The sequence below is a fragment of the Schistocerca gregaria genome, chromosome 1 (assembly GCF_023897955.1).
Source record: "Schistocerca gregaria isolate iqSchGreg1 chromosome 1, iqSchGreg1.2, whole genome shotgun sequence".
NCBI classification, from domain to species: domain Eukaryota; kingdom Metazoa; phylum Arthropoda; class Insecta; order Orthoptera; family Acrididae; genus Schistocerca; species Schistocerca gregaria.
The window spans coordinates 1,000,268,033-1,000,281,617 of record NC_064920.1 but is presented as its reverse complement, the minus strand read 5'-3'; the positions used below and the strand labels follow the sequence as shown (position 1 = coordinate 1,000,281,617).

The 13,585-nt window shown below is 41.7% G+C and overlaps 1 protein-coding gene across 2 annotated transcripts in view; it reads right to left on the bottom strand.

Moving 5' to 3' along the window:
- The window catches only part of LOC126278525 (tyrosine kinase receptor Cad96Ca), an 800,638-nt gene that overhangs the window by 423,217 nt on the left and 363,836 nt on the right, over window positions 1-13,585 (bottom strand). The window lies entirely within an intron of this gene.

Sequence of the window (13,585 nt, the reverse complement as noted above, 5' to 3'; positions counted from 1 at the left end):
AGTTTAATACCTTTCTTAAAAATCCACCAAGTGTACTGCATACGACATAGGACGTCGCGTGATGCAGGCATACTCAGAGATTTACGTAGAGAATACGTTAAATGAATTCGCAGTTGCGAAGATGGATAAAGAACACCTGTGGAATGGAATGACAACGAAAACTTTTAGCGGTCCAGGACTCGATCCCGGATTTCCCGCTTATAGTGAGCGGTCGCCACACTATTTGGATACCCAAATACGACTCACGGCCAGACCCAAATTCCCGTATGTCGTCAACCATGTGTGAACAACATGTACTCGTACATCCATTATTTATATCCCCGTACAGCGGAGACATTTTACTTGAAAGTCGCTAGCTTGGTGTCGGCGGATACATACGATATTGCAGTGCCTGTATTTTCCAGAACTGCGGTGCAATGTTCGTTCGGAAATGCACTGGGTTTCTCAGAACTACAGTGCAATGTTCGTTCTACCATGTATGCATGCATGCATGCCTGTCTGAAGGACCATTGCACCGTAATTCAAAATAACACAGCCATTGCAATATCTTATTACGTAGATGATGATGATGATTTGTGGGGTGCTCAACATCGTGGTCATCAGCGCCCGTACAAGTTCCCAATCTTTCCATTTCCAGTCTCGTCACGGCTTAAATGATGATGAGATGATCAACAAAAATACTCAGTCCCCGGGCAGAGAAAATCCCCGACCCGGCCGCAAATCGAACCCGGGACCCAATGATCCAGAGGCAGCAACTTTATTACATAGAGAAGGCGGCTAGTTTCTACGGGGAAGCCAAAGCTTTCGAAAAACCACGTGCCCAGAAGGGGTACGTAGGAATCTCGTATCTTTCTCGGGTGCTATAGAACAGTGGCTGTCCATCTGGTCCCTACAGTCCACTAGTGGGCTTTCAAGGTTTCATGATGGACGGTAGGGTTTGTAAACATATTTTCATAAAACTTTCACATAAATAATTTGGTAGGAAAATATTATTATACGATTTTACTTCCTGTAACTCTGATTTATAATTTTTATGATGCTACTTCCTTACTTTATAAAAAAAATGGTTCAAAGGGCTCTGAGCACTATGGGACTTAACTTCTGAGGTCATCAGTCCCCTAGAACTTAGAACTACTTAAACCTAACTAACCTAAGGACGTCACACACATCCATGCCCGAGGCAGGATTCGAACCTGCGACCGTAGCGGTCGCGCGGCTCCAGACTGTAGCGCCTAGAACCGCTCGTCAACTTCGGCCGGCCTTGCTTTATACATCGCCATCACTGTGGAGCCGGTGGGCGGTTAGAATATTTTACTATTAACAGAGATACAAAAATGGGAGTAGGTAAGGAAATGTTGATTGACAGTGTTCTGTGAGGTTGGAAGATGATGATGCTTGGTTTGTGGGACGCTCAACGGTGCACCCATACGTAGCCCCAATTTTTAAAAAATTCCATTTTTACACCATCCAATCTAGCCACTGTCACGAATAATGATGATTATACAACACAAACACCCAGTCGCTGGGTAGAGAAAAATCCCCAACCCGGCCGGGAATCGAACCCGGGAACAAGTGATCGAGGCAGCAACACTACCCACTAGCCGACGAGCTGCAGACTCTCTGTAAGGTTCGTGGGGCACACAGACCATCCGTAAAATGAGATATGAACGGAACGGCACAGCCGTAAAGAGGCTGGAGTTCTTCAGAGAAAGGTACAGAGGTATCGACGTCACGAAATAGTGCTCCCTATTTATTAATTAATTTGCTTTTCAGGATAATCCAAGAATAAATCACAACGTTTTATTTATGATGCAGGTACTTGGAGATGGGTAAGTGGTTCGCACTTTGCTTTGCTTCTGCACAAGCTGATGTCCTATTCGTTGAAGTTCCATTTCCTGTTATGTTAATCAGGGCAGAAAAAAAAGCAAGTGAGCAAAACTAGTACTGAAAACATTACGGCTAAATTCCATTTTGCAGAAACGATCCAAAAACCCTTCTGGGAGCTGCATATGCAGTTTTTTATTTCTGATATTTAAGTTAAATGTCAATATTTAATTATGATAAATGGTTCCACTTGGTTGCGGGTAACGTCCAGTCTTGATTTTCCCGTGACTACTCGGCTTAGTATCTTGTACAATCTTGACTGCTGGCTTGTCGTAATGGCGAGAATTGAAGGGGAACGCCTGAGATCAAGGTAACTCGTGTTTTCTGGCAACTTAATGCTGAACTTGACGGTATTTACGAAAAAAATATGTGACTTTGTATCGCTGAGAGTAGGAGAACGCCTCACCTCACTAGTAAACACTATCCTCTGTGAATGTCCAACGGTACCGAAGAGTTTACAAAATTTCGTACAATAATGTACGCTGACAGAGTAATGTAACGGACAGTGAAGTACTACTTTATCTTAATACAAAGCATAGGCTCTGAAAAGCGAATGATAAAATATAACAGGCATTGGTAACCGTTATTCCGCTTCTGCCTTTGTCACTTTTATTGATGTCGCTAGTTGTAACCAGCTAGCTAGGTCCCGGAGCGGCGTCAGAAGGGCTTAGTCTCACCGCAAAGCCCTCTGAGATGAGAAACCTCCGAGTAGTCTCTCTGCGATTTCTCTCTCTTTGCAGCTTTGCCAGCAAATCCCGCTCGGTCTGCGCCCGAATATGAAACGGTGAAAGCCACGTGACGCTTCGGGAGCGTGCGCTCCGACTGGAATGAAAGGGCGAATCTCTAGCCCCTTAGACCAGGCCCTTTAACGGGAATAACTCTCTCATAAAAACTGGAAGCCTCAGAGAATATACTATGACTGTTTGCAATATAATGTACATGGCTGAGTGATACTAGTGTCCACAAAATGATAGAAATAGGTAAACAATCTGGAATCGTGGGAAACATACCTTTGTATTATTCACATTTTTCATGCCGTATTTCTTGATCCATTAAAATGTAGATGCTGCTGTGACCAATCCCTCTCCTCCTCCAGTAGAGGAGAGTAGCTGGTTGCGGCTGCATTCCCAAAACTGCATGGATTATGGTAATTGTCCTTCGTCACACGAATAGCTCACACAATTTACACATTTTCTAACTGCTGATCGACTTACTGGAGTATACATTCACGTGAATAAGTGAGTTTTTTGCACGTTGTTAATAGTTCCTCTGCCTCTCTAGTTCAAGCCCGTTCTACTACAGATTCTAATTATCTTTCTTAACTTTGTCAAATTACTGTCATTGCCGTTAAAGGCTTCCTGGTACTTTTGAATGCGTTGTCGCCTTGCTAATTTTGAAATACCTAGAAACTTCAAGTTTTTCGCCTCTGAGCCGAAAATAGTCCAGTGTGTGTTCTTTTGTTTCGTTTCTATACTTTTATATACACGTAATCGGTAGACACGGTACTCTGTAATTTGAAATAAAGTAGTAATGAAAACTGGTCAATAAAGCTGAACAAAATTGAAAATTAGACCAACCAGAATACATCTGACGCAGTTTACTGGTGGGATTATCTCGAAAACTATACATCGTGTAAAAATAGTGGATAAGACAAGTTCGTAAGATTAAAGGGGGACACCAAATGATACTACACGTGACCTCTAGCCCCCGCCCCCCGCGGGGGGGGGGGGGGGGGGGATTCCAAGTAATTTTTTAAACCACTGACAGATGGCACTGAAATCGAGAAAAACGAAAAATTGGGGAAGAACTCCGATTTATTTAGAATTACCCGAGAAAGACGCATCAAATCGATAAAAAAGTGCACCTATTCTTTCGTTACGTCAAATTAAGCTGTTTTTGTACAAAATGTACTGTATCCTACTTTTAGCGTTACCCAGGAACAACGACATTGACGTAGTAGAGTGATGTTCCCATTGGGTGCTTCATTAGTGTTAGTCCTCTTGCCTCACACAATGTGGGATGCTTAATTAATGAAATCAGCCACGAAGAAATTGTTCAGAATTGTTCAGAATTATCCCCATTTGCTGCAATGCATAAAGTCAATCGTCTGCGAAAGTTGTCCACAGTTTTGAGCAGCACATCACATGGTATAGCTGCACAGACTCTTCGAATGCGTAGCTCCATATCGTTTCTGGTTGTAGGCTGTCTTTCATAACCAATATTTTTTAAATAACCCCACAAGAAAAAATCAGGAGATGTTAGGCCTGGTGAGTGTGGAGGCCACTGAAATGGTCCGCCGCATCCTATCCACCGACCAGGGTACCGTAAATTTAAACGTTCCGCACATTTTTAGCATAATGGGGAGCTGCTCCGTCCTCTTGGAACCACATTCGTTGCCTAGTTTCTAAATCAACATCTTCCATTAACACCAACAAATCATCGCGAAGAAGTTGTAAATAAGATTCCTCAGTAACATTTTGACCAAAAAAATAAATAAATAAATAAAAATACGGTCCTACCAATAATGACAATCAAGAGGATTTAATTCGCCATTATTTTTCAATGTGGCTTCTTTGGTGAACATAACGTATCTAAAAAAAATCATTGTCACCTGTTATCATTTCCAAGATCCACTGGCAGAAATACATGCGTTTTGCATATCGTTCGGCGTTAATGCCTGTGCCAGTGTGATATGATACGCATTATATATATGTGCTTTCAAAATTCTCAAAACAGTTGATTTCGGTATTCCAGTTTGTCTCTGAATCGCACGAGTACTAATTTCTGGATCCAGATGAACACAGGCGACAACAGTAAGGGTATGAGATCATATTCATTGTATTTGCGATGATGAGGTGGACGGTGGATGTATCCATTTCGAGCTCGTTGAGTGCAATTTCGAATATTGTTTTCGCTTGGATGTCATCTGTTTGGGAAACGATCCGCATACAATTGCGCAACTGCAGCGTAATTGTTATGGCATTCACCTAAAATTAACATCATATCAACAATCTCATAAATATACTTGGCCAAAGAAAACCAAAGAACTTCGTTCTATAATAGATTATATTATCATTAGGCAAACAAGTAGTTTCAAAGCAGTAGACGTCAGATCTTATAGAGGAGCTCAGTGGATCAGACCACTATCTAGTTAAAATGAAGTCTTTCTGGCCATGGAAGAATGCAAGGAGTGTTACAAGTAACATAAATAAAACGAACCAGACTGAGAAAGATTAAAATTTGCCTTTTAATATTGACAGCCTACAAGACGAAAGTATCAGAACACTCTTTGCGGCCAGGATGGAAAGGAAATTGGTTGAATCATTTGAAGGAAGTACAGAGGAAATATAGAACTATATAAAAGCTAATGTGAAAATCATAGCAACAGAGGTGTTGGGTAAGAAAGATAGCAACCACGACCGTGCAGCAGAGTGGTGGTCGGAGGAACTAGAGGTCCTCGTTAGAGAAAAACGAAATGCGTTCCTTCAGCGGTTGAATGATAAATCAGAAGAAACCAGATCAATATACAAGGAAAAGAAGAATGAAGTGATGAAAAAATAAGGATGGCAAAAAATGAAGCATGGAAAAGAACATGTGCCAAGGTGAATAGCAAATTAGGATTTGCGAGAGTAAAAGAAGCATAGTCAGTATTGAAAGGGCTTCGACGGGATATAAAAAGCAAAACTAATCTCCAACTGATAACACAAAAGGAATGGGAAGAGTATTTCCGAAAATTATTAAATGAGGACAGAGAAGAATATCTAGAAGAAGGAACAGGGGAAGATAAAGGACATGAAAATGATGAGATCCACATTTTAGAAAGGGAAGTACTTCAGGCGTTGAGAACAGGAAAGAATGGTAAATCACCAGGACCAGGCAATATCAATCTGGAGTGTCTGAAATATGGTGGTGACAAAATTGTGAAACTAATAACACAGCTCTTCAACAAAATGATACATGGAGAGTCAATACCCAACGAGATGAAGCTAGGTTACATTAATACAATATTTAAGAAATTAAGGGGATCGCAAAATTTGTTCAAACTATCGAGGAATTTGTGTTACAAACACATTAATGAGAATTTTTGCGAAAGTAATTAAAAACAAACTGGAAAAAATTTTAGAATCCAAGAAGAACAATGTGGATTCACGGCTGGGAGATCATGTGTAGACCATACTTTCACATTACGACATATTTTGGAGAAACATAGGGAAAAATAAAAAAATATAGGATTAATTTTCATAGATCTAGAAAAAGCGTATGATACTGTTCCAAGAAAATTACTTTGGAGAGCACTACATATGGCAAACATAAACCCTTCCTTGATTAAAATAATACAACAGATGTATAAAGAAACATTTGCCAAGTGAAAGTTGGTAATAAATTTTCACAGAAATTTAGAATAAGCAAAGGCCTTTTACAGGGCTGTTCCATGCCACCATCATTATTTAAAATCTATATAGATATTAGCCTTAGAACATGGTCTCGTAAATGTAATAGTATGGGATTAGAAATAAGAGATGGAGTTTACCTACATCATTTATTATTTGCTGATGGTCAAGTAGTCGTAGCACAAGATGGGGAGGATGCTAACTATAAGTGCAATCAACTAGCAACAGCATACAAAACTTGGGGTTTGAAGATTAAATACCACAAAACAGAATACTTGACTAATGATTCAGATGAGCTATACATTGAAGGAAAGAAAATCCAAAAGATAAACACTTTCGGTTATTTGGGATCCATTTTAGAAATCGAGGGAAAATCAGAATCAGAAATCAATAAAAGAATTAGTAGCGGACGGAGGGTCATTGGGATGCTTAAGTCAGTCTTATGGAGCAGGAATGTAATGAGCAGAACTAAAAAATTAATATACAAATCCATATTAGAGTGTGTGGTTCTGTATGGAACGGAGACCTGGGCAATTAACATGAAGCACATTAAAAAATTACAAGTTCTAGAGATGGACTTTTGGAGAAGATCGGCAAGAATCTACAGGATAGAAAAGATAAGGAACACCGAAGTAATAAGGAGAATGGAAATAAAAGAAAGATATGACGTAATGGATAGGAAGAAATTACAGTGGTACGGGCATGTACGACGAATGGAGAAAACCAGAATACCAAAATTGATACTTGAATAGGAACCTCAGGGGAGAAGAAGAAGACGCCCTATGACCACCTGGATCCAAAATGTACAGCACACAATGGGGAGAATGGGCGCAGAGGAAGAAGACACAGAAGATCGAAACACCTGGAGAAATATTTTGAGAATATAGTATAAGAACGGTTATTGTCTGTATTGTAATTTCCAAGTAAATTATTATGTTGGAGATAAGCCTATGTAATGAGTAAAAGCTCAAAATAATAATAATAATAATAATAATCAACAATCTCTGTAGGAGGATAGTGAGCCATGTTTCGCTAAAGAATAATTTACCTTCGTCAGTTGATGTTTACGGTTCACAATCTAAAAGTGAAGTGACGTATGATTGCATTGCGCCAACCTTTATACTGAGCCATAGTTCGCAGTTTGGCCACGACAGCGCCACAGTCAGGTGAGTAATGCAATAATGCAATTGTGAAGAGTTCCCTAACGAGATTTTAATATCATTCCGTCTCCCTCCATCAAAACTGTGGCGGGTAGGATAGATTTTGTAAAAAAATAGAGAATCCAATCTGCAATAAAAATGGGGGTTTCCGTTTAAGATTTAAAAGTTGTCCCCCACCCCACCCAAGGGGACGGGGGCTGGGGGGTCACGTGTAGAATCATTTGATGTCCCCGTTTCAGCTTACGAAATTGTCTTACCCACTATTTTTACCCGATGTATAGTTTTCGAGACAATCTCATCCAAAACTTAAGATGGACCACCCTGTACATCAAGCTCCATAGTCTTTACTGACTAGAATTACTAAACCGAAACGTAACGCGCACTCCTCCGAACGTAGCAAATTCGGCTTTCTCATTCTTGTCCGAATTCTAAATAAAGAACTAAGTTATTATTAAATTCTTATGATGATTGATCTAGCAAAACAGCATATACTTCTAAGAAAAGAAATAGTTTATCAACAGTATACGGGAAAGTGGTACATTAAAAACTTCCAGAACTTCGTGCTGCCACGGATGTAACAGAACAGAAACTACAATCCTAATTTTAATGTGTTGCACAATAAATGTACCTCTGAATCCGTTAACATCTTGAGCACGTCACACAAGTGACACAACGATATATACTAAGTTACGGAGATAGCTCAGAATGCTTGCTTTCTCAATGAAGTGTTGACCAAAACAAGTCTACTGACTTTCACGCTTGAGCAGTGAATATAAAGTTACGTGAGTTAAAGCTTCATATTTATTTAGCCTTATGTAGGCTACATAACGTTTAGATTTTGGAGCGCGACGTAAGAAAAACTGTCGTGTTCTAATAAGGTATTGAGAGCCACACAATGAAAAAAGTGATGCAGCAGCGAAATACTGGAGGAAAATATTAAAGTTCCCTCCCGAGAAAACTGACTTCGGTTTTCCGTCATTCGGGCGACTGTCGCGGAAGACCATTCATCAGCCTCGGAGGCGACACAACGGCCCCGCTTTTCAGCTATATTTGTGCTTGTTTATTTCTTTCATTATCGTTACTGCTTATTAAGAGTTTTTGAAGGTTCTTAGAAGACAATGAGAGCAGATAAACAAAGTTGCTGCTGCCACAATGATCTCGCGCGTTATCGAACGAAGAGTAACATGCGAGCACAGTGCACTTGGAAATGATTTGTTCCTAAGTATTATAATGGAGCCTAATCTGTTTTTGTTCCGCCACGACTTGAGTTTCAGCTGTTTACACATGTGGGTGAAATGTTGTTAGTGAAAATATTTTCTCGTAGTGAATTACTGGGTCTAGTTAACCACTCGAGCTAAGGGGGATAACTGCGTTTCTGTCTTTACGTCTAAGTTGTGGATGTCTATCGTATTTTTAGTTTGGAATGTGTTAATTGAGATGGTGATCTATCGAAATTACTACGGTTCCTATCATTGTTTATTGTCACCTTCATCTTGCATATGCTTTTTCTTTGTACGTGCATCTACGTGATTACTCCTGCTATTCACAATAAAGTGCCTGGCAGAGGGTTCAGTGAACCACCTTCAAGTTATCTCTCTACCGTTCCACTCTCGAAAGGCACGCGGGAAAAAATGAACACTTACATTTTTCTGTGCGAGCCCTGATTTCTCTTATTTTATCGTGATGATCATTTCATCCTATGTAGGTGGGTGGCAACAGAATGTTTTCGCAATCGGAGGAGAAAACTTGTGATTGAAATTTCATGAGAAGATCCCGTCGTAACGAAAAACGCCTTTGTTTTAATGATTGCCACTCCAATTCACGTATCATGTCTCTGACGCTATCTCCCCTATTTCGATAATACAAAACGAGCTGCCCTTCTTTGTACTTTTTGGATGTCATCAGTCAGTCCCACCTGATGTGGATCCCACACCGCACAGCAATACTCCAGAATAGGGCGGACAAGCATAGTATAAGCAGTCTCTTTAGTAGACCTGTTGCACGCTGTAAGTGTTCTGCCAATGAATCGCAGTCATTGGTTTGCTCTACCCACAATACTATCTATGTGATCGTTCCGGTTTAGGTTATTTGTAATTTTAATCCCTAAGTATTTAGTTGAATTTACAGCCTTCAGGTTTGTGTGACTTACCGCGTAATCGAAATTTAGCTGATTTCTTTTGGTACTCATGTGAATAACTTAACAGTTTTCCTGATTCAGGCTCAACTGCCACTTTTCGCACCATACAGATATCTTAACTAAATCATTTTTCAAGCCGTTTTGATCATCTGATGACTTTACAAGACAGTAAATGACAACATCATTTGCAAACAATGTAAGACGGCTTATGTCGTTCATAGAGATCAGGAACAATACTACTTCTGTTTTACTCGATGACTTTACGTCTATTACTACAAACTGTGACCTTTCTGACAGGGAATTACGAATCCAGTCGCACAACTGAAGCGATACTCCGTAGGCACGTAGTTTGGTTAGAAGATCCTTGTGAGGAACGGTGTCGAAAGCCTTCTGGAAACCTAAAAACATGGAATCAATTTCATATTCCCTGTCAATAGCACTTACTACTTCATCAGTGTAAAGAGCTAGTTGTGTTTCACAAGAACGACATTTTCTGAAACCGTGATATGTGTCAATAAATCGTTTTCTTCGAGGTACTTCATTATGTTCGAATACAGTATATGTTCCAAAACCCTGCTGCAAATCGACGTTAGTGATATACGCCTGCAATTCGGCGGATTACTCCTACTTCCCTGTTTGGATATTGGTGTGACTTGACCAATTTTCAAGTCTTTAAGCACGGATCTTTCTGTGAGCGAGTGTTTGTATATAACTGCTGAATATGGAGCTATTTTATCAGCATACTCTGAGAAGAATCTGACTGGTATACAATCTGGACCGGAGGCCTTGGTTTAATTAAGTGATTTAAGCTGCTTCGTTACTCCGAGGATATCTACTTCTGTGTTCCTCATCTTGGAAGTTGTTCTTACTGGAATTCAGGAATATTTACTTCGTCTTCTTTGGTTTCGGAAAACCGTGTTTAATAACTCTGATTTAGTTGCACTGTCATCAGTGACTTCACCGATGTTATCGAGCGGTGAAGGTGCCTTTATCCATTGCTCTACCATTTGAACCATCTCTGCTATTCTCAGTTTCTGACTCGAACCATGCAATTGCCGTTTTCTCCACTCTATTCTTTCCCAGAAGTCTGATTGTAATTACTTGTGTATTGACGATACTGTCAATCACCTTTGGACAGTGGCGCCATTGCACTTATAAGTGTTGTATTGAAGGGCAGCGTAGCCCGGATGCGAGGTTCTGTTGGAAGTGGTAGTTGGATTCTGAGTAGCCAGAGCCAATGAATACGTCCTGACGAACTTTTTCGTAGGATTGCCCACTCCATGGTAAAATTTACGCCCCTGATTGAAAGCCTCGTTTTCCAACGTTCTTGTGATACTTTCAAGTTCTTAACATGTACTGAAGATTTTAAAACGCCCTGTTCCTGATAGATCAGTTTGTCTTCCCTAAGTCTGCAATCTCCACCATGTTAATGACGTCATCGGCCTATCGGCGCAGCGTCGCGTTGGTCAGTCATCACAAAAACAACCACATTCAATTGAAACTGTAAATGCAAATTTACAAATCGCTTCATTAACTATGGTCCTGTTGTTAATGAAGACAGTTTGGAATGAACAAAATTAAGCTCATTTCAGTAAAATTGTGTGTAACAGTATTGTTGCTAGTTGCTAATGCTCGGGAGCGACGTTCATTGCTTTTCACGCTCCATCCCTAACAATCTCTGTATCGATATACACTGACTATCGTAAAAAGAACTGCACACAGAAAGACATGATCAATCCACTGCAGACTGGGTGGATATTTTCTACAGCGTCAGCTGTAACGATGACTACTCTTGCACGGTCAGCAACTTGCTTGGGGAGTATGGGTGGGGCCTTGAAGTCAAACTGCGGAAAAACTCCAAGCAACCAAGGTGGCTAGTAAAGTATTTATTTAGACGACCGACTCCGGTAAAACTACGTTACCATCTTTGGATTTTCAACTTAACAATTCATGCAAGTTGAAGGACCGAAGATGGTTAACATAGTCTTACCGAAATCGGTCATGTAAATAAATACATGGTGAGCAAAAACTCTTGCCCAGATTATAAATTTGTAACAGAATAACTGCCTGACATAATAAGTTACGTTTGATGCCGTTACATACGTTAGTGTTAATAGTTTTTTTTAAGACCACTTACGTTATTACACCTCAACGTTTGTTCCCTTGGTAACTCGGAGAATGTCAGCAACTGGTGTGACGAAGACTCTGACGTTGATATAGCCCCAGAAAAAAAGTCAAGGAGCGTAATGTCTGGAGAGCGGGGTGGCCAGTGTGTTGGACCGTTCCTACCAATCCACCGATCCGGACATTACTCCCCTCTCCAGACATTACGCCCCTTCACTTTTTTTTTCTGGGGCCATATCAAGGACAGAGTCTTCGTCACACCAGTTGCTGACGTCGACGAACTGAAGGCTACGATAAAAGCTGCTGTGGGTACTGTGACAGAACACATGGTACGAAACACCTGGCGGGAACTGGAATACCGCCGCGACATTCTCCGAGCTACCAAGGGAACACACGTTGAGGTTTAATAACGTAAGTGGTCTTAAACAAAACTAGTAACACTAACCTATGTAACGGCATCAAATTTAAATTATTATATCAAACGGTTAATCTGTAAAAAAAACGGTACAAACAGGGCAAGACTTTGTGATCACCTTGTACTTTACTAGTGATCTCGGCTGTTTCGCGATCTTCGGAGTTCAGTATACTAAAGATCGCACCCAGTCTGGCAATGTCAGAAACATATGACATAAGAGGGTTCCAAATGGCCGTGGCAGTCAATACGAGAGTGTTACTACAGCATCACCTGGATGCCACACTGTGTACAGGCGACATGTTCGACAGAATGTTGCTCAGTTAGATGAGTTTGAGACGAGCTTCATCGTGGAGCTGCAGGAGACTGGATGACGGTATCAACGTATTGTGCACCACACCGGTCATAAAGAAAGCAGTATTGACCTCTGTAACGCGGCTATGGATACAGGAAGGTGCGCATGCAAGACGTCTGGAGTCTGGATATCCGACACGCACATCAAGGCTCTGAGAACTATGGGACTTAACATCTGAGGTCATCTGTCCCATAGACTTAGAAGTCTAACCTAAGGACCTAAGGACATCACACACAGCCATGCCCGAGGCAGGATTCGAACCTGCAACCGTAGCAGGCGTTCGGTTCCGGAATGAAGCGCCTAGAACCGCTCGGCCACACCGGCCGGTGCACCTCAAGGAGCGAGGACGACGGGTTGTCTGCCATACGCAAACAGATCCAACGGCAACCTTAATAACCACTCAGTAGGCTGCCTCGCCCTTTGTGCAGCGACCACTAAGTGATCGTATCACTACCAGGCGGTTATGTGAAACGAGGCACGCCGCGTCACCTGGTGTCGGCAAAGTTGGACATGGGGCCCTGCAGACTGGCGACGGACTATGTTTAGTGACGACTCCCGCTTCTGGCTTAGAGGCAACGACCACTGGGCGCCTGTCTAGAGGCGCTGTGGAGAGCGTCACAAATAATACTTTGTGGTTTCTCATCAGACGTTTCGCCAGTCTAATGTTATGGCGTGGAGAGCGAGATCCCGTGGTGCTCCGTGACGGCCACCCTGTACTTGGAGGAGGTACTGAAACTCATGGCTCTGTCATTCCTCATGCCCACTTCTGTGCCCTATTCCAGGACAACACTCGTCCTCGTACTGCTACCACCTCCCGAGCGTGCCTTGCAGCCAGGGCCAGCCGCATGGCCTGGTCTCTCTCCCATCGAGAATGTGTGACCTGTCAATGAGTGTGTCATGAGGACACCTCCACCCACCAGTCTGTGGGATCTGAGAGCTGACGTGCAAGCGACGTGAGATGAGTATCGCAGGACCACGTCTGAGACATGACGTGGTGGCTGGATCGTCACATTCACAACCAAGGAGTCCCGACGCCATCTTACATGCACGTTTCATGGTCATGTAGCGCAATGCATGTTGGTCCTTCAAAGCTGAAAGTGTAATCATTTCGTACCTACCTGC